The following is a 20445-nucleotide window of genomic DNA, read 5'->3' as shown; positions in this document are numbered from 1 at the left end:
CAATAGCTTGTTGTTGTTGGATAGCCTCATTAAGACAGCAATAGTGGAAGTCAAGTGGACACTTAGCACTCTCAGCCTACTGTTTAACATCATTATGAGCTCTTCACCTGTGAATAGATTCACTAGCACTCATTCACAGTTTGGCTGCATTGTGGGGGAAGCCCCATTGACCCTGTCCTGTTGTCAGAAAAGATGTGAGAACACACTGCATGTGAAAAACAATATCAGCTGAGGGGTTTTATTCTGACTTTACACGTTTTAAACTTGAAAGTGAACATAGTTAACATGGGTCAGAGGTCAACTTTGGTCTGTATATTTAAGCTGGTATTTCAGGTCAGCGTGATCTGATTTACTGGTGTCTTACCTCATTTTAAAGCTCAGATTCAGACCTTCTCATAGAGAGAAACACTGTTAATGTGAAACCTTCTGCTGACCAGCAGCACGTTGTTGAATTCTGGTTACATTCAGCTGTTTTGAAAAGGCCAGCAGGAAACCTGTATTCATGTTTTTACCTTTCCTCCTGTATTTCTGTCAAACCTTCAAAATAAAACATGTTGGACACCAAATTAAAGCTCAGACTCTCTTCTTTCCAACAAGTATCGGCTTTCCATCCTAGCACAAACTGGCTGCTAATAATAGATGAATGCAGAACTGTGTAACAATATACATTAAATACATACAACAATACATAACTTAATTCAATCAATTAACATCAATACGTCAACAGTGAACAAATAAATACATGAAATAGAAATATTTACAAAGCTGTGTGAAAAAAGAAATGAAGACACAAGGAGAAATATATACTAACATAAACAAACAACACTGAGGAGTCTCAGTATAATATATAATTAATATTATTAATAATATACAATATAATTACTATATATAATGTTACAATTAAAATGGCGGGCTTATATCTTTACACAAAGAGATAATACTAATACTACTACTAATAATAATATAGATATAATTATACTATAGATAATGTGCAGACATGTATAGATAACAATGCTACTCATTGTCACTGGTGTCTCGGCTGGTGTTACTGGGGGAACAGCTGCTTGGTACTGGGCAGAAGATATTTTGCTGATGTGTACAACCTGATAGTTTGTTTGTTTGGTGGCTTTTAACAGGATTTAAAAAGGCAATTGTAGAGAAAAGATTGGCATTACTAAATGACTGGGCTGTTTCTGTGGAAAGCTAATTAGGGATATTGAAAAAAATATATATAAACATTAACAGCTGGTTAAAAAGTAACACAAATGATTTTATTATCAATTTTCAATGTTTTATCTGCTATAATGTATTATGTATGAATATAGCATCTTCCTAAATTGCATTATAATTAGTGTTATGATTTTAGTTCATTTTCAGTTGTTCCCTGTCTTGCTGCTTCAGACTGCGTTTTCCTGATTCACGTCCGCAGCGGGCCTACGGTGGCCGGCGTGAATGTGGGACTAGCCCCTCTCTCACAATCATGGATGTATAATAAGAGCTCTTATAATACATCTATGCTCACAATGCAACGTGTGTTGTACGTGGGAAGATATGAGTGTTCATGTGTTCAATGTAGATGTAGATGTGATGACATGTGGGGCAGACAGCCCGCCGCCCCGCAGCAGCGTCATTTGAAATATTTTAAATGACGCTGCAGTGCGGCTACAGCGCGAGCTTGAAATTTACAGTCGGCAAAAGAGGGGAGACTTTCCTCCAACGCTAGCAAACTTGAATGAATTAAGTGGATTTCATAACCAAGCACAGGGTACAAAGCCTTTATTTGGAGGAGAAACTGGATTTAAAGCGCCTCGGAGCCCAGCAGCCACGGAGTACTGTCATCACTCAAACTGCTGGTTAAATTAACCGCGGGAGGAAAAACCGCCATGCTGCCCTTTTCTGAGCCGTCAGCTGGTAAGTGAAAGTATATTTTGGTGGTTCTGGTCCGTGCATTGGCCATATTGTTGTGCTGGATCGATTGATGTAGATGGTGACGAGTGTCAGTGTGTCCGTGCTTATCTACTGAGGTTGTTGTCATAAAGTTGTTGTCACAGAATAGATTAGTATCCTTAAAAAGTTGTCTTTGCACTTCGTTGTAGTGTCGAGCTCTTTGCTGTTCGTTCATGGCCATGTAGGCTGATTTGTTCTGAGCTTGGCTGTGTCGGCTTATGACGATATAATATCGCATTATTAATGAATCAATATTTCAGAGAGGTTGTGCTTCAGTGACGCGTTCAGGCGCCTCGTTCCTGAACGCATCACTGTCGTGAGTCAACCAGCCAACTTCAGCTAATGCTTTCTAGAGATCGTGGCTTTTCCCAAACTGAATAAATACAACACATATAGACACAAAACTGCTTTGCTAGCTCAATCTCGTTGTAACTAAGATATTCGTTGAGAAAAATATTTTTTCCATGGACAGATTTAGCTACTACGTCCGCAAACTTCACATATATTTGTAAGCTAGTAGCGCCACAGCACCGGCACAGCTGATGGAGGATGCTGGAGTGGAAGCTGAGATAAACTCTCAACTGAAGGGAAAATGGTTAAGTTTAGCTGTGTGTGGGGGAGCCAGATAATGATGAAGAGTGAAGAAGGGTTCAGGTTTTTCTGTGTGTGTGTGTGTAACTCGTCTCAGTCTCAGAGTTCAATCCACCCAGTAAAGGGTCCGTTTTGTTTTCCCCACAACCCCTAATCAGTTCAGTTCAATCCACTTTCACAAACATTAACTCAAAACTCCACTCCGGGTTTTCACCGCAGATCCCCCACAAAACAAAACAAATCAAAGACACTAGCAAAGCCACACATAATATTTTTAGTGATAAGGCTTTTTTCATTTGAACACGGCTAGGTGTGCTGTTCTAAATGTCTAGTTGACCAATCAGATTGCTCGGTGGGAACTACGTGTTGTGTAATTCAGGCTTGTGACAGTGGTGATGTAACTTGTGTAATTTCTCTCTCTCTCTTCCTCTGGTTATGTGTACAGGACCTGCTAGAAGCCACTTTGTTGTTAAAAGTGTTTTGTGGAGCCATGCATGGACCCATAACATGTTAAAAACACATCAGTAGCAAGAGCAAGTACTGTAGTTTTCCTGGTATGTAGCCTATCTATTGAAGTAGTTGTTGCCCCACCAATTTTTTAAAAACACCACTGCTCATGCCAATGTGTTGCTCAGTTCTCAATCGTTGGTGATTCCACTGTCTGACAAACTCAAGGCAAGATTGCTGGATTCTTCCGAGATAAACATAATGTAATGCTCAGACTTGCACTTCATTATTTGAATCAAGAATTCCTACACTCTCCATGTATTGAAATAGTTGTCAGTAGAAGTCAGAGACAACTCTATTGACATCCGCCCACAGCCTCTCAATCTGTTGATTATGAACACTTCTAGCAGCTATATAACTCTCCCGGTCCGCACCCCTGTTCTCAATCATAAACCTTGCCACATCTACATTTTCTCCCACTCTGTCCCCTCTGACTCTGAGTGGCAAACCAAACTGAGATACACCATTGCAGAAAAAAGAAAGAACAGTTGAAGCACGCTTGTTTGTGCAACGTTCCAAATAAACGACTGTAGCCATCAATGCATCCATGGAAAACAAATCTCCAGGCGATCAGTTTATGATTGGAGTCAATGTGCCTGTAATGAAAATGGAAAACAAGGTTAAAGTGACTACAGAACACATATACAACTGCACGGTTGGTCTTCATCTAGAGACTGATCAGCCTACTACGCTGTTTTATCTCTGTTGTATATAGTAATGGGTGTAGCCGTCTGTCCGTGTGTTAGCATTGTGGCCGGATTTGCACAAAGCTTTGTAGAAGGTTCATTGTAGGTCAACTGAGAATTGATTAAATTTCCACAATCATCCACCAAATGGGGGCGCTGTAACCCTGACCAATCACTAAAAGGCGTAACTTCCGAACGCATTTCACGTAACACCACAAAACCTTGTAGAAAGGTTGGACATGGGCCGAGGAAGAACTGATAACTTTCCACCTGGATTGTCCTTAAATGGATATTTCACTTTCGTAGAACTTGTCAAAATTCAGCAGTCTTACCTCTATCAAAGTGCATCTACAAGTAAGCTAGTGATCACTGCTGTCTTTGTTGTCTGCCCTCAACACCACCATTTCTCCCAGGTGTCAGGCTCCTCATTCACTTCCATTCATTTTAGGGACCTAGTCTAAATATTATACTGGTGGTGTTGAAAACAGATAACGGGGACAGCAATGGTCACAAACTTACCCTTCGATTGCTTTAGATGTGGGTAAGACTACTGAATTTTGGTGGAGGTGGAGTGGGGGACAGAGGAGGACGGGTGCCTGCTGTCCTCTGCATCTCTTACATTGGACTTAATGTATTTCATTTTTTTTCATGCTAATCTGTGATTGGCCATGACACGTAAAATTTCGCCCCAAGGGACGACGTCCTCTCTAACCAATCAACAACCAGAATGCAATATTGACATCAAGATGGTCCAATGATAGTTTCCAGATTTCATCTTCAATTCTCTCCACTGTAAGGCAGAGTAGCAGCAGTAGATAGCTCCTTGTGTTAGCCAACGCAACAGTTAGCTTGTTGTAGCAGCCTGAAGGACTCTTTATACATCCATGGAAGGACTGTTAAGGACTGTAATTAAGCTAACGGGAGAAATTATCTGGACTGGGCAGTGCAGCAGCAGCAGGACGCTGACGGGAACCAGGAGTGTTAGCTTGTTTGTCATTGTTGCTAATGATATCAGACTGGTTAACCAGCAGCCACAAAGTTCTGTTAACTAACAAACAAGATGACCAACAGCTACAAATGGATGTTATGACATGAATACTTCATCTCCATGATAGAAAGAAGAAGACATCAGATAACGTGAGTCAGATACAGCTTCTCTCTCTCTGTCTCTTTGGTCACTAATTTCATCTCTGATGGTTAAATGTCTCTGTGTGGCTTTTTTGTGTTTTTTATCTCCTTAACAAGAATGCAGCAGAGATCATATAATGTGTTGTGGGTAATGTTAGTTTGCTTGTTGATGTTACAGTGAGCTGTCTGGACTCATTCATTGTTTTTAATTGAGTGGTTGTTCAGTCACCTGTTGATGTTGTGTGATTAGTGAATGAGTGCAGGAGGTCTGGCTGCTGCTTCTGACAGTTTCTTTAGTTCGTTTTTAAGCTGAGCCGTATATTGAGTAATAAGCTTAAAGTAACTAGAATAACAAGTGTTAACTAGTGGTGTAACTGAACCATCACGGGGTTTGCCTGCAATACATGCCCTAAATCTTTCTCCTCACAGAGGAGCCTCTCGGCCCATCAGAGGAGGAAACACCTGGGCTTGTATGCCAGCAAGGCAAGAGAGCGGAAGGCTAAGGCGGCAACCGTCAGTGGGTGGACCCAGGCCCAACTGGCAACCCTAGAGCGCGTACACAACGACCTCGGCGGAAAATCTGGGTTCCTCGAGGCAGCGGTTTCGGCCCTCCCCCACTACACGAAGGCCCAGATACAGCGAAAATGGAGGAGCCTCAGGAGGCTGAGGAGAAAAACTGTGGATAAGTCCCCCACAGCGGTTGCCTTAGGGAAGTTGCCGGACATCACTGAGGAGCTGCCTCCCACAGCCCCGGTGGCCCTGGTCAAGGAGCACCTTGCAAAGACCTTGCAGGTGAACAGTGCTGATGGCGTGTCACCACTGACCTCCTCCTGCAAGGCAACCAACCGTTATCTGAGGAAAGTACTCGCGAGACTGCGGATTCGGGGCCACGCTCGAATCGTGAGTACGGGAAGGAAGACCTGGTCGGATCGTCAAAAACGCCTCAAAATGAACAAGAGGCTCCGATACAAGAACTTGCAGACGCTGTATCGGAGCAACAGAAGCTCTGCTGCGAGGTTGGTGCTCGATGGCAGGGAACAAACGGTCTGCCGTATTGATCCCAGACTGGTCACTGAGACATACAAGGGGATATGGGAGAGAGACGACAGTTTCGTGGGCCTTGGTCAGTTCGCCTCCTTGCCAGAGGCGGACAACTTGTCCCTATGCCCTCCCATCTCACCGGCTGAGGCGCTACAGGCACTTCGGAAGATGGACCAGGCGAGTGCGCCTGGTCCTGATGGCGTTGGACACAACGTCCTACTTATGTGGGACAAGAAGGGCGAGAAGCTGGCGGACCTGTTCAACGCCATACTGTACAGTGGGCGGTTGCCGAGGTGCCTCAAACAGAGCCGAACCACCTTGATCCCCAAGTCTAGTGATCAGAGTAAAGCCGGCGACATTAACAACTGGCGCCCGATTACGATCGGCTCAGTAGTCTTGAGAGCGTTCTCAAGAGTCTTCACCATGAGACTGACCGAGGCCTGCGCCATCCACCCTCGTCAGCGGGGCTTCACAGAAGCGCCAGGCTGCTCCGAGAACCTGGCCATCCTCGACGGACTTATCCTGGTGAGTGCACAAACACTCTCCAACATACAGGGTGACACCATGTAGCTGAGTGAAATCCTGTGAAAAATGTTATATAACTCATTCCTCAGAGACACACATCCAAAGGGGTACGTCTATTTGAAGGGGAGGTATCAGCACTGTGGAGAAGTCCAGATTATATATATATATATATATATATGGCAGGAGAATATACTCTCCGATTACAGGCTTCTCTATAATATTGTAAAAATATACTATATGAACAGCAATATGGGTTTAGATCTAATAGGGAAACTTGGAGCTTGTGGAGGAAATATCACCTGCAATAGAAAATAAGGAATATGCAGTGGGAGTATTCATGGATCTCAAAAAGCATTTGATACAGTCGACCAGGACTTATTATCCAAGAAATCAATGATAACTGTTACTCACAAATACTGAAGGTTACTTGTGGGGTTCCCCTGGGCTCAGTGTTAGGACCATTGTTGTTTATTTTGTACATAAATAATAGATGTAAGGTTTTCCAAAATATTAAACTATATTTGCAGATGATACACATTTATTTTGTCACAGTAATAATTTGGAACAACTTTTGGATACAGTGGAAAAAGAACTGGAAATGCTAAAGAGTGAAACACTTAAACTAACTAAGACTAATTTAACTTTATAATATTTGAGAAGTGTTCAACTAACTCATACAGGAAACCCATGATGAATGATGTTGAATAGAAAGAGTGAAATTATATTTGTTGGAGTAATATTGGATAATAAATTATGATTGAAGCCACATAAATTATATCAAAGCTAAAAGTCAATTTCAATACTATATAAAGATCCTCTAAATAAAGTTTTGTTATCCACCTTATGCTGTTCCTTCATAGTCCCACATATAACTTACTGTGTGTGTATATATCTCAAATGTAGCTCAGTCTAAAAAAAAGTTTTAATTTTAGACAAATATGTAAATAAATAAAGATCAATAAATCATTTTTAAATGTTTAAAAATTATTCTATTCAAACCAGTTAAGTTGAATGTTTAATACAGTTCATAGTGAATTAAAAACAGGCAGATGAATAAATCTTTGTCATTGTGTTGGTGAAGTTCATGCAGTTCAAGTAGTTTGTTTGCTGTTCACATGAGAGCAGCGTGTTTATCTCACAACCTAGTCCCAGAGGACATAAAGTTGTCCATCTTAACATGTTGTTGATTTGATTGGTTGTTACCAACCTGTCAGCCAATTGTAAAGGTGGAGGGGCGGGATGTAGAGGAGACCCCGCAGAGTAAAGCCACGGGCTGGTCAGACGACGAACAGGAGCTGTGTGAAGGTTGTTTACGCTGTTGAAGACATGGACGTATAAAGAAATGACTTGTCTCTCTATCAGAATTTGATCCATTTGGTCCGATCACATTTCAAAAGCCTAGAGGAGCCGCACGATTGAATTGTTTCATCCCCATTCAAGTTAGCCGGAGGCCTAAACCGGAAGTAGCCGACTCGGCCGGCGACCGTTACTAGTGCGCATGCTCTATGGGCCGCATGAACGAGGCCCCGCCGCCGACGCTGTATCCAATTCTCTTTGTACATCCATGGATGAAGACTGTTTATGTTCGTTGTGTTGATGGATGCAGAGTTTTACCGACGGGTAACGGACATAATAGCCACATGCAGAAGGTAAATAACCTCTGTGTATGTATTTTTTGTATCGCTTCATCACGACGTAGTGCGTGTAAAAGGTAGATGCTAATCGCGATTAGCGCTTTAGCGCGCTAGTTATATTAGCACATATTTCACCGTAGTAGCAGCTAATGTTACTGTTTGTTGCTAGTATGTGTTAATGTCAATTAGTTAAAAGCTCAAAATGCACTCGGCATGAGAAGTAAAGGAGCTTTAGGACGAGTTAAGTGACTGAGAACAACTGTCATGTACGTCTAATAGACGGAGGACCAGGAAACAGTCCTTGGACTCTATGGACGAGTTGATGTCTCCCGCTCAGCTTTCACTTCGTCTGGACTTGTCGCCCGCCAGCCTGTAACCTCACTCATCATTCCTCTCGTCATGCATCGCCCATGCTTCAACTCAGGGATTAGTGAGTAACAATTAACCAGTGCACCTGCTATTTTATTTTGTAGCTTGCATTTGCTAGTGCAGCGGCCATTTGTTTCAGGTCACTACGCTCCGAGCAACGACTCAGACCTGCAACGTTTGGTTCTGGTTTTAAAGGACACTGTTTTATTTTGTTTGTGTGTGTGTGTGTGTGTGTGTGTGTGTGTGTGTGTGCCCTTAAATTAGGAGCTCCGTTATTGGTAAATAAGATAAAGAGAGGTCATAACTTCTGAGAAAGGTTGGAAAGCAAAAGGGAAATACATTTAAGTTTTGTGTAATAGTTTTATTTTATTAATTGGTTTAAATATTGGTTTTATTAAAGGGGACATATTATCCTTTTTCCATATTTTTATTTATATATATTATGCGTGTATTTGTGTGTCGGATGTTCATGTTAAAAGTGGCCAACGTGTCAAATAACGAGGTAAACGTATGTCACAGTCATCCCTGTGAGCAGAAAGCAGCAGCTTCAGACTGCTCTGAACGCTGTTTCTAACTTGTTTTTTTCTACTTTCAGCCCAAGCTGACGTCAGTTGGTGACGGATTTCTTTATATGGACATCTGCTACATGCACAGCACACAAGTTTGTGTAAACAAAACCACATAGAGAACCAAGAAACCCACTTTTTATTCAATTTAAAGGCTCTAAAACTTAAAGATTAGGTTGAATTTAAAACGGTTCAAATCATGTACAAAGTTAAAAATCAATTGTTACCTAAAAGTATCCAAAAGTTGTTTCAAATGAGAGAACGTCAACATGACTTGTGCAATAAATGATAAGTGAGGACTAATGTAAAATATCATTGTATTACAGTCAAAGGAGTTAATTTATGGAACAGCTGCAGTGAGGAACTGAAAACATGCAGAACATTTAGTTTAAATGAACATTTAAAAATAGCATATTAAACAAATATGACATGGACAATCAGAAAGAGACTGGCATAGAAGGACAGGGGAAGTTGTTATTGGTTTGTTTTGTTGTCTTAATATCTTGTGATCAAGTCACTGTCCACATACTGGGCCACACCCCCTCCCCTGTTGTTGGTTCTATTGATATAAAGAAACCATCAATATGGAAATCAATACCTTTCTCTTGATCTAACCATGTCTCAGATAAGGCTATTGAATTGAATTTAAGTTTAAATATATTCAGATTTTCATTGATCTTAGTGAAGTTTGCATAAAGACTTCTACAGTTGACACACTGCTGACCGACCTTCCTTCTTGTTGCTAGCCTTGAGTCAGGTGTATTGAGACAGTATGTCCCAATGACCCGGCTGATAGCGTGCAATGACCAATCGGACAGCGCGTGCTACCCAGCTGATAGTGCCGATTAGACAAATTCAATCATCTCTCTGAAATCAGAAGTAAGAAGAAACTTTGGAAATAAGTGAAGATCTAAGGCGGGAAACTGGTATCATTAATATGAATGTGTTGGTCAGTTGTACCAGCATGGATAATCCCAGAACCTGAAGTCAATCTATGCATACTGAATAATAACAAAAGATAGAAATCAGGAGATATAGTCAAGGAAGTGAAGTCTCATCTGCAACAAGGATGGAGTTCATATTTACAGAATACAGATGGATCAAAGGATCCAGAGAGCGGGAAAGTGGCATTTGGAGTAATGAAGAATTCAAAACAGACATATCAGATGTCAGTATTCACAGCAGACATGTTGACAATATTAATGTGCACTTTGGTGGATAAAGAACAATAAACCAGACAACTCAGTCATATGTAGTGATTCAGCTGCAGCTTTAACTACAATAAGAGAAATCAAATCCAACTTCAGACCTGATATATTGGCTGAGATTTATCAAACATTATACTGTACCAGAACACAGACTATAGTTTATGTCATTTCACTATTCTGTCTGGTTCATGGATGATGTCATTCCTGTCCTATAAAGTACATGAATGTAGTGATCTATGTAGAAAACTTCAGGTATTTAACAGGTGCTGCACTAAGGCATCAGAGGCCACAAACTTTTAATAATTCCCATAAATATAAAACACACTGGCATGTGGCATGAATCCCTCAGCGCCCCCGAACCCCCCATTACACCATTTGGGAATTCCCATTGACATGAGTATGGGATTTCTTTCTTTTTCCAGTCCCTTAGTCCCTCTAACCAGTTGAGACGAGGGTAACTACACAGATTCTTCCGCTTCAGTCTTTCATAACAAAAATATGAAAATTGCCTAAATTTTGCATTTTGTAGTCATGGAAACTGGATTTTTCTGGTTCAAAAACCCATAATAGAGAAAAAACCACAGAATGATAGTTTAGGGAGAACAGTAAACGGTGAACGGCTGTATTTGTATTTTTAAAATGTTGTTACATACATCAATAACTTTAAAAAGCTCCGTTTTTCATTGTTAGACTTTAGTTTCAGAAGAAGGAAATCGATTTGAGACGAAGGTACAAGGATTCTTTCATCCAGTGCAATAATTACTGACTTCAAATAATGAAGCTGTTCAGACACATGGACGCAGCTGGACAAACAGTTTTTACTCTGTGGACTTTACTGATGGAATATTGTACAGTTTTGGACTATATAGCCTAACAACACATATATCACTGTCTAAAGGAACATCAATAGCAAACAGTAGAGGGCAGCGATACGCTATGTTAGCATCTAGTCTAATTCAAAGAAGAAGAAGAAAACAGACACTTTGTATCCTCTGCATCACACTAACAGTTATAAACTCATAATGTAAAACCTTGAACATGTAACATCTGTGCTCATTATGTTTGACACTGGATCAGAGTAGGGAGTAGCATCATCCTGGACATGCTACAGTTCTTTATAATTAGTCTGATAGCTTTGATGACATCCAGCACTGCACCCCACTCACATTCTGATATGTTTACCAGACTCCTTGTCTATTAAAGCTATGTGCACTTAATAACCCACATCAGTCTGTTGTGACTGTATGCTGATCAGGAAAGAGTCCAGACAGGTTCAGTAGAAACCTGGAGCTGCACTGATGAGTCCACCTTAAAGAGAGTTCACTGTTATCACAATAGTGTGTGGAAGAATGATTACTGGGTTATAATATTGTGTGAAGTAATAGAAAACGTAGATAATGTCTCTGTTCTGATCACCTTTTTGGGTTCACTAACATTGATTAGTTTTCTGATATTCTTAACGGCTGTACTTTGGAGATTAGTTGAAGACATAACTTAAATCTGTCTTTTAATCTGCCAGAATGGGTAGTGTTAACAGTAGACATCAAACAAAGGATAGATATGATAATGTGGACCTGTCTGCTCCAAAAATAAACTACATGAGAGTGAACTATAGTGATTCATCTGTGAAACAAATCAACATCTGGATGACTGAATCTAGCTTTCCGAGCACAGAAAGTTTCAGTATCAGACAGCTGAATCAGCTGAGAGAAAGACTGCAGGAGAAGGAAAAAGAGACTGAGAATAAAAAAGACAAAAGTAAGTTGATAACAGATCGGAAAGCTTTTAGTTTATGGATGAAAGAAGCACAAAACAGGGACAGGAGACCACAGGCAGGGACAGGTAGGATCTCATCTGTGTCTCAGTGTGTCAAAATGCAGGATTCTGAACTCGACCGGGTGCCGCCCAGGAGACGCATCGACCCGCCGCAACAACAAGATGAACAGCAGCCCGAGCTCGTCAGACGCCTTATCCACGGCCAAGAGCACCACCGCCACATAACTCTGACTGTCCTCCGTCTCCGGTTCCCCTCATCTACCCTGATACATCTGTCTTACCAGGACAAAGCTGCCTCTCCTTCTCATACCAGGTCTGGTCTGGTATGAGAAGGATGTCAAAATCCATCCGTCATCTCTATGAATCCATTCATCACCCTCCCATCTCCAGTGAGAACTGACACAGAGGGAAACATGATCCTGAATCTCCCCATGATGGAGGTAGCAGGTGCAGATGGACATGCCATGTTAATCCACAGACCGTGGACTATGGAGGACGTGAAACAGGCAACGACTCACCTTTCATCACCATCAGATGGAGGAATCTGAAGTGAGACGGCTCCTGGTGGTAAAGATGGGCAGTAACTGGGCCGAGATCTCAGCAGGATATCCAGAGAGTGATGTGAGACTGGCTGACCCCGACGGCACATAATGACAGCACAGCCTATAGAGTTCACATCACAGATCCAAGCAGCTTTCCCTGTGAGATTGGACATGAGCAAAACATCCTCACGTAAACAAGAAGATGATGAAAGTGTTTGCAACTATCTCACTGGTCTGACAGAAGTTCACAACACACACAGCAGCCTGACACCTCCAGCTGACCTGAAGAATAATGCTGTTACAGCATGGGAAGCACATTTGAGAAACAGCTTCCTAAATGGACTGAAACCTGATATTTCCAACATGGTGAAACATATATGCATCACCTGGGACTCATGGAAGCACATGCTGTGCACGCTGAGAAGATCCTCAAAGAAAGCCAGAAGAGGACAGGAGAAAAGAAAGAGAAAGATCTCCACACGGCTGCATCGACTATGTTCCAAGGACACGCCAGAGGGCGCGGACACGGCCGCAGCAGAGGTGGACTTAGAGGGGGCCGTGGAGGACCACGCACCACTGATCCAGATGCTTGTTCTCACTGTGGCGAGAGAAGACAAATCCAACTTACAAGCACAAGGCCGATGGACTCGGGGCGGCGGCCCGGGAGGGGGAGGAACCGGCACCTTTGACCACACTGACGCACGATGAGAGACAACCTACACATCAGATGGGTGATTGCACCACACACACACACACACACACACTGATTGATGATGCCAAAGCTCAGTTAGAGAAGAAGCAGGAAACACACAGCCTGTAGGCACATATGCTAAATACTCAACTGAAGCTAACGCAGACATGCCGACACACACACTCCTTGTACATGGTAAGCATGTAACATTTCTTGTTGATCTGGTGCAACACACTCTGTTATTAGACACGTTTTCAACACCTCTAAAGATGAGAGGAAGATACGTGAAGTCTGTAGGGGCGTCAGGTGACACCGTTCTGGAAAAATCCATTATCATGCTCTGACGATGTTACAGGCAAATTGAAGCTTTCATTGTTGCTGTCAAACTGTTGCCCAATCAATCTAATGGGACGAGTTGTGATGTGTTTATTGGGTATTTGTCTTGTTTCCACATCAAAAGGGGTTATTGTTATTGGAACAAGTGACACTCACATATTAGTGAAATACAGCCCTGACACGCTGCTTTATGTGTATGAATGGAAGCTCTGCACATCAGCTGTGACTTCCGTAAACACCGCTCTTGTTGATAACGCGTGCTCACATTCAACACAGACTACATGCAACCACAAGATCTACACTGCACTGCACACATACATGAAGGGAGAGATGCAGAGTTTGAGAAAAGAAGGTTCAAAGAAGGTTGCCTGAGAGAAAAGCTAACGTTAAGTTCTATGTTTGGGAATAAACACAGATGTGCTCTTTCAGTGACTTTGCCTGAACAAACAAAGCCAAAGCAGATTGATGAATCTTCACTATAGTTCCCTTTCAGTGATTCAGGGTGGGATTCTCTGTTTGAGGTTCCTGACTCATACCCACACATGTCACTTTCCAAATACAGGGAAGGAAAATGGCAGGATTTGGATCCATGGGTGAGACGATGTGAAAATGCAGAAATATTGAGTTAAATCTGATCGTTATGTTCAGTATAATCCTGTTTTTGAAGGATTATTGATAGGTAAAAATGACCAAATAGACTGAGGTTGGTTGAAGTCAAGCGTCTCTTTAATTCAAACCAAACATATGTTGTAGACACGGAGAGTCCAGAGTCTCCGTGGAGAATTCTGACAAGACAAAGGAAAGACACTAGTATATATTGACGGCCTTGATGCCCTGGGGAGGCACCTTTAGTTGTTTACAGATTCCTTCTAACAGACCTAGACAAAGCTTTACAGAGCTCTCCCTTCCACATGATGACCATATAACTATCATAGTGTTCCCCTCAAGGCCCTGCCGCCAAATATATACATACATATGACCATACCTACTTAACTAATACATGGATCATTTTCCCTGTTTATACTTTGTGAAACAAATGAATAAAATCAAAAACATAGAAAAAATGTATAGTGAGAACTAAATGTGTAATTGATTAGGATAAAATAATACAGGATACAATCAACATCAACATCAAATCATCATGAATGAACATAGATATAAAAGTGGATTTTAAAATGATTACATGGATACATGATAAAAAGATTACAATCATAAATCAATCAACATCAACTATGCCTAAGTCAGTAATTAATTACTAATGATTAATAGTGATTAATAATTTTGACAATATCGATTATACCATCATAATTGATGAAAATGATCAAAATACATCACATCAGTAAGTTACAACGTTTCCATCAGAATCATCAGTCAATATCACTTCTCACGATTTTCAATATTAACGTCATAAAGAATCCTTCTTTTGTAACATTACATCACAGATCCAAAAGTAGGAGTTGTTCTTGATATCTTGCTTCCTGGTGCATGACCACAGCTACAGACTTCTTTACCAGTGCCTTGATAATGGGAATGATGCAACAAACACTTACAAAGATCAGAATCAAAAATGGAGCGACTGGAGCCAATAATTTCAAACAAACAGCGTACCATGGACCGGTTACGAACCAGGACCTGTCAAATGTTGAGTCATGATCAACAGCATCACGCAATGAGGTCAGATTAGCAATAGCCTGCTGAATGACTCCTCCCTCATCATCATTAGCAGGGATGTATGTGCAGCATGAGGCACCTACGAGAGCACACACACCTCCAGTGGCTGCAGTGAGTTGATCTAGCACAATGCGGTTCTGAAGGGCAACGGCCCTGAGGCCTCTCAACTCCTCCCGTTCAGCCTGCCACATAACCAACGTAGTGTTTACGAACCCAGAGAACCTGTAGTTCATAGTTTCCATCCTCAGCATCACTTTACCCACTCCAAGAGACGGGAAGAGTGACAGCATGACTTTTTCACCAGTGGACCACAACTTATGGTCTTCTGGAACATTAGAGCACCAGACAGGATCATGCGGCTGACTTACATCTCTCCTCATACGCTGCTCACCCGGAAGTTCACCAGGGTAGGGCATAGCTGAAACCATGAAGGAATGATCAGTCGGCTCCACAGCCGCACAGCGACCCAGCCAGGAGGAAGTTGAGCATACATGTAGTACCCACAGAGAAACATTACATCAGTCTGTGGATATGTCCCAAGGATGTCTGGCACGGTGGAGTAAGGTGCACACGCACTGCCCATCACTACCTGAGAATAATTTAGGGATGCTTTGCCAATGTTCGAGGTACAAGGACTGGAAATAGTAGAGCAGAAAAGTTTTGGGATCTTTCCTACTCTGATGGAGGAGGACTCAGACAGAACTCATTTTAGAGCAAAACAATCAAATTTAATTTCGGGTCTCAAATGGACCGGCCCAAACAAGGGTTCACTCCCGGCACTGAGAATCTTAAACCTAGAAAACTTTGGACCTGAGTAAGGCCGCAGGGGTGGTAACACATTTCCAGTTGTCCTAAAAACTGTTTGATTTAAAACCGTTGAGTCGACACTAGAAACCAAGATATCAGGAAACAAACTCTTTAAGTCTTTAACAGGTCTGGGGACAACATGGGGGTTGTTTGTAGCAATCGGCATATGGCTGCACACATAGCAATTAGAGCGGTTCTTGGATTCAGCAACATACTTGGCATAAGAATACCAAAAGTTAAGTGTGTACATGGTGGAGTGTGATTTCCTTGCAGAGATCATTCCCAGCCAGACATCCTGAGCGTGGATGATGACATCATCTTCCATAGACCGGGCCCCTCTGAGCAATGATAGATAAGGATGAATAGTAGGGAAGAACCATATGCAGATTGGTATCATCAAAACAGTCACACAGAGCAAAACAATCATCACTTTTTTACACAGTAACCAATAATACCACCACTGTAGGAACTGTATATGGTTGTTGGAGTCTCCTGTGCTGGTGATGGAGGTTGTCTGTTCCTCTGGGACGCCATGACCTCAGTATTCCTCAAGTCCACCAGGTGGCAGCAGCAGCCCGAAAACCTTTCAACTCCTAAATCCTCAGGGCCCACTTTGAAAAAACACAGAAATCTTCACCGGTTTGAGACGGCACTGCACCTCTATCTGCACGGCGCCCCCTGTGGAGCCGGACTTACAGGTCACCTGAGGAGTGGCTGAGAAGGCAGTACGGACCCACTACTCACTCACCGGGGTGAGTACTGGGTCACGTCTGGAGGAGTAGAAAGCAACAGGTCTTAATTTATCCCCAAACTCCTGTAACAGGACAGATGTCATAAAACCATTTTTGCAATCCACTGTTTGTATGAAATCCTTTTTCAAGTACAGACGAAGAAGCTATCAATTGCTTTAACTTTGTGAAAGCCTGCTCGCCCTCCTCAGTCCACACCACCTTATCTGAAGCAGCCATTGCTTTACCATAAATCATATTCTGTAATGGTTGTGCAATTTCGGCATAATTAGCAATCCATAACCTGCAGAAGTTGCAAGTACCAAGAAAAGACATCATCTCTCGCTTTGTTGTAGGCTGTGGTAACTGCAGAATAGTTGTTTTTCTCTGTTCATCCAACACATGGCCTTCAGGAGTTAGCGTGTAGCCTAAATATTTCACCTCCTGACTCCACAGCTGGAGTTTAGACTTAGAGACTTTAACACCAGCTGCAGCTAGATATCTCAACAAGGCCAAAGTCATGTTTTTGCACTTTTGCTGCGAGCTAGAAGTCACAACAATATCATCAACATAAGTCAAAATCTGAGACTCCTCTTCAGGAGGTTCAAAAAGGTCAATACATTTTTAATTTCTTGTGAAAAGATAGTAGGGCTATCTTGAAACCCTTGAGGAAGTCTTGAATACGTCAGTCGTCTGTGTTTAAACGTAAACGCAAACCAAAACTGTGACTCAGGGCTCAAAGGAATGGTAACAAATGCGTTCGTCAAATCAATCACTGAGTACCAGACATTAGTGGGTTTTATGTTGTTCAGAAGAGTGTAGGGGTCTGGCACGTTTGGAGCTCGTGGAATCACAGCTCGGTTCACAGCTTGTAAATCATTCACTAACCGCCACCTGGAAGTAGCTTTTTTCACAGGCAGAATTGGTGTGTTGCAGGGTGAGTCAGGACAATCAACTAAAACCCCTTGTTTTATCAAACTGTCTATCACTTCTGAAATACCTTCCTCAGCTTCCGGCTTCAAAGGATATTGTTTGACCAACGGTCTATAAGAGCTTTTAGGTTTAATGGTAACAGGTGTGGCAGTACATAACAACCCGATATCACCATCTTTCCCTGTACTCCACAGTTCAGAAGGTAACTCTTCTAACTCTTTTTCCTGCTCCTCTGTCAGCAAACACACTTTGTCCTGCAATGATCACAAAGAGGGCTGCAAATGAGTGGTGGCTGCTCCCACTGTTACCCAATTCAGCGCCTTCTTGTACAGACCGTGTCTCTGGTGGAAAAACACACCGTCCCCCCCGACTCATTCTGCACCCAACCTTTTAAGGTCCTCTCCTGCCCCGTCCACCGCCTTGACCTCCGCCCCGCCTGGTGTCCGCAGCTGGCATGAGACTTCTGCATTCTCTGGCGATGTGGCCCCTTTTCCCCACAGCGATAGCAAATAATTTCCTTCCTGCGGGACTCAGAAGAGAAAAAGCAACCATCACTACTTTTTTATGTTTCTTGTTTTTTTCCAGAACTTTTTCAGCGTGTTTAGCATGTGCGAGAATAACCCTTCTCTGCTCTCCTTCCCATCCGACCAGATGTTTTTTCACCCAATTTGCAATCTGTGGTTTTAAACCCCTCAGAAGGCAGGATGTTAACTGCGACTCGTAGTGTGGATTAACATTCTCTCCGATTCGCGGCTCCAGCCCACTGTGTCTATTAAATGCTTCCGTGAGCCTGGCAGCATATTGTGCTACTGTCTCTTTCTCCTCTTGTACCACAGTATCAATTTCAGCCCAATCATTTCTCCGGCCAAATGTTTCCCGAAGAGTCTCTGCCATTTGGTTCAGCTGTGGACCGAGCCCGAGCGTTCTATCTCGGTCCCACAGGAGCGGCTCACCGTTTTCCCCCATAGGTCTCCAATCAACATTTACAGTCGCCCAATCAGTAGTCAAACTTTGCATGAGACAGTTAGTCATTTCTTCCCCGTTTAGCCTATAGCTATTATACAGCCCATATATTTTATTGATGTATGCTTGCACATCTTTACGTGGATGAGGAATCCCATCTACTGCCTTTCTCACGTCCTCCTTTGTCCAATTACAGAAGACCCAAACCGAATCAGGTTGCCCTTCCCCTTGTCTGGGATTCGGCAGTTCAATCAGTGGCGCTACTAAATCGGACAGTTTTTTCTGTGACAGGTCACAATGTTGTCTGGTTCTGCTTGATATCGGAGGGTCTGTTACAGACCTCTCCTCCCCACTTAATTTGGTCAGATCAGGATAGAGAGATGATGCTTTTTGAGATACAGGGCTATTCAGGCTCAATCTCTTTATACCCTCTGTGATTCCACTTACCTGTTCCCAAGCTGCGGCTCCTTCCTGGTACGGTGGCGGGGTGCGCTGTGTGGTCGGAGGCGAGGATGACGCGAGGTCGGGGATCAGAGCGGTGTCCTGTACCTGTTTAACCACAACAGAGTGCAAGACAACAGAGCTTGCCACAGCATTAGTTCCATCATCATCGTGTTGTTTTACTTGGGCCATAGACTAAAGTTTCTTTCGTCTTCTGCACTCACTTCAGTTATTGTGGCAACTGTGTTGCCACAATAACTGAAGTTTGCTCCCCCAGTCCAGATTTGCAAGAAACACCTTTGCAAAATCCTGATGTTGAACTGTTCATGGATGGATCAGCATCACGCAATCCTGACACAATCAATCAATCAAGTTGGTTTCTCTGTGGTAACTGCACATGACACTCATTGCTAAACCACTTCCTGCTTCACTGTCTGCACAGGCAGCAGAGTTAACATCTGTCATCGAAGAATGTAAACTGACAAAGGACAAAAAAGTGAATATCTATACAGACAGTAGATATGCTTTTGGCATTGTGCATGATTTTGGCACAATTTGGAAACCTATTGCACACCACACTCTTGTGTCACAACTGCTGGATGCTGTTCTACTCCCAAAACAGGTTGCTGTGTGTAAATGTGAAGCTCAACAGGGTCTTCTTTCCCCGCTGATTCTGCCAAGCCCGTTCCCTTGGCTGTGGTTTCGCTAGATAGTAGGAAGGGACAGTGGGAATCTCGTTCATCCATTCATGCGCGTCACTAATTAGATGACGAGGCATTTGGCTAACTAAAGAGAGATGTAATTGGCCCCCGCCGTTTAACCCACGCTTTATAGAATTTCTTCACATTGACATTGATAGCTGGGCGGGACTGCACCCCCAAGCTCCGTTAGGAGTTTGGGGTATCCGGTGTTCCGGCACTATGGACGCCTCACGGCTGGCCCTTCGGAGACTTCTCTTAGACCGTGAGGGGACCGGCGTCACCATAGAACATGGCTATCCAGTCCATCTCTATTTCGTACCGTTTACCGTCTTACGTCGACGTGGACCCGCTAACCATCCACACGTCATCCATAGTTTTCGACGGCTCCCGTGAAGAGGAACGGCCCAAGTCCCTTGCACTACCTCAAGCATTCAGAGGCTGTTCTACTATCTGGCCAAGATCTTGAATATCTTGCACGTATCTATCGTCTGCAGGAGCGCCCTTTTGCTGAGGATGGCAGCGACTTTGGTGGCCCTTGATTTCCGCATGCCCATCAGCTCAAGTACCCTGAAGTTCCCCTGGTGCCACTTCCCTCTAGCCCCGAGAGGGAACCCGGCCACCTCGACGGTCTTTACCCCTGGGTAAAGACGCGTC

At 42.9% G+C, this 20445-nt stretch overlaps 1 long non-coding RNA gene across 1 annotated transcript; it reads left to right on the top strand.

The window, feature by feature from the left end:
• The first annotated feature begins 7905 nt into the window (after nucleotides 1–7905).
• Nucleotides 7906–8824, top strand: LOC122983176. The gene is made up of 2 exons (XR_006403602.1): nucleotides 7906–8074; nucleotides 8339–8824. It is a non-coding gene; the product is annotated as an uncharacterized LOC122983176 (long non-coding RNA).
• The last annotated feature ends 11621 nt before the right edge of the window (nucleotides 8825–20445 follow it).

The sequence above is a fragment of the Thunnus albacares genome, chromosome 5 (genome assembly GCF_914725855.1).
Source record: "Thunnus albacares chromosome 5, fThuAlb1.1, whole genome shotgun sequence".
In the NCBI taxonomy this organism is placed as follows: Eukaryota; Metazoa; Chordata; class Actinopteri; order Scombriformes; family Scombridae; genus Thunnus; species Thunnus albacares.
This window is presented reverse-complemented; position numbering and strand designations above follow the sequence as displayed.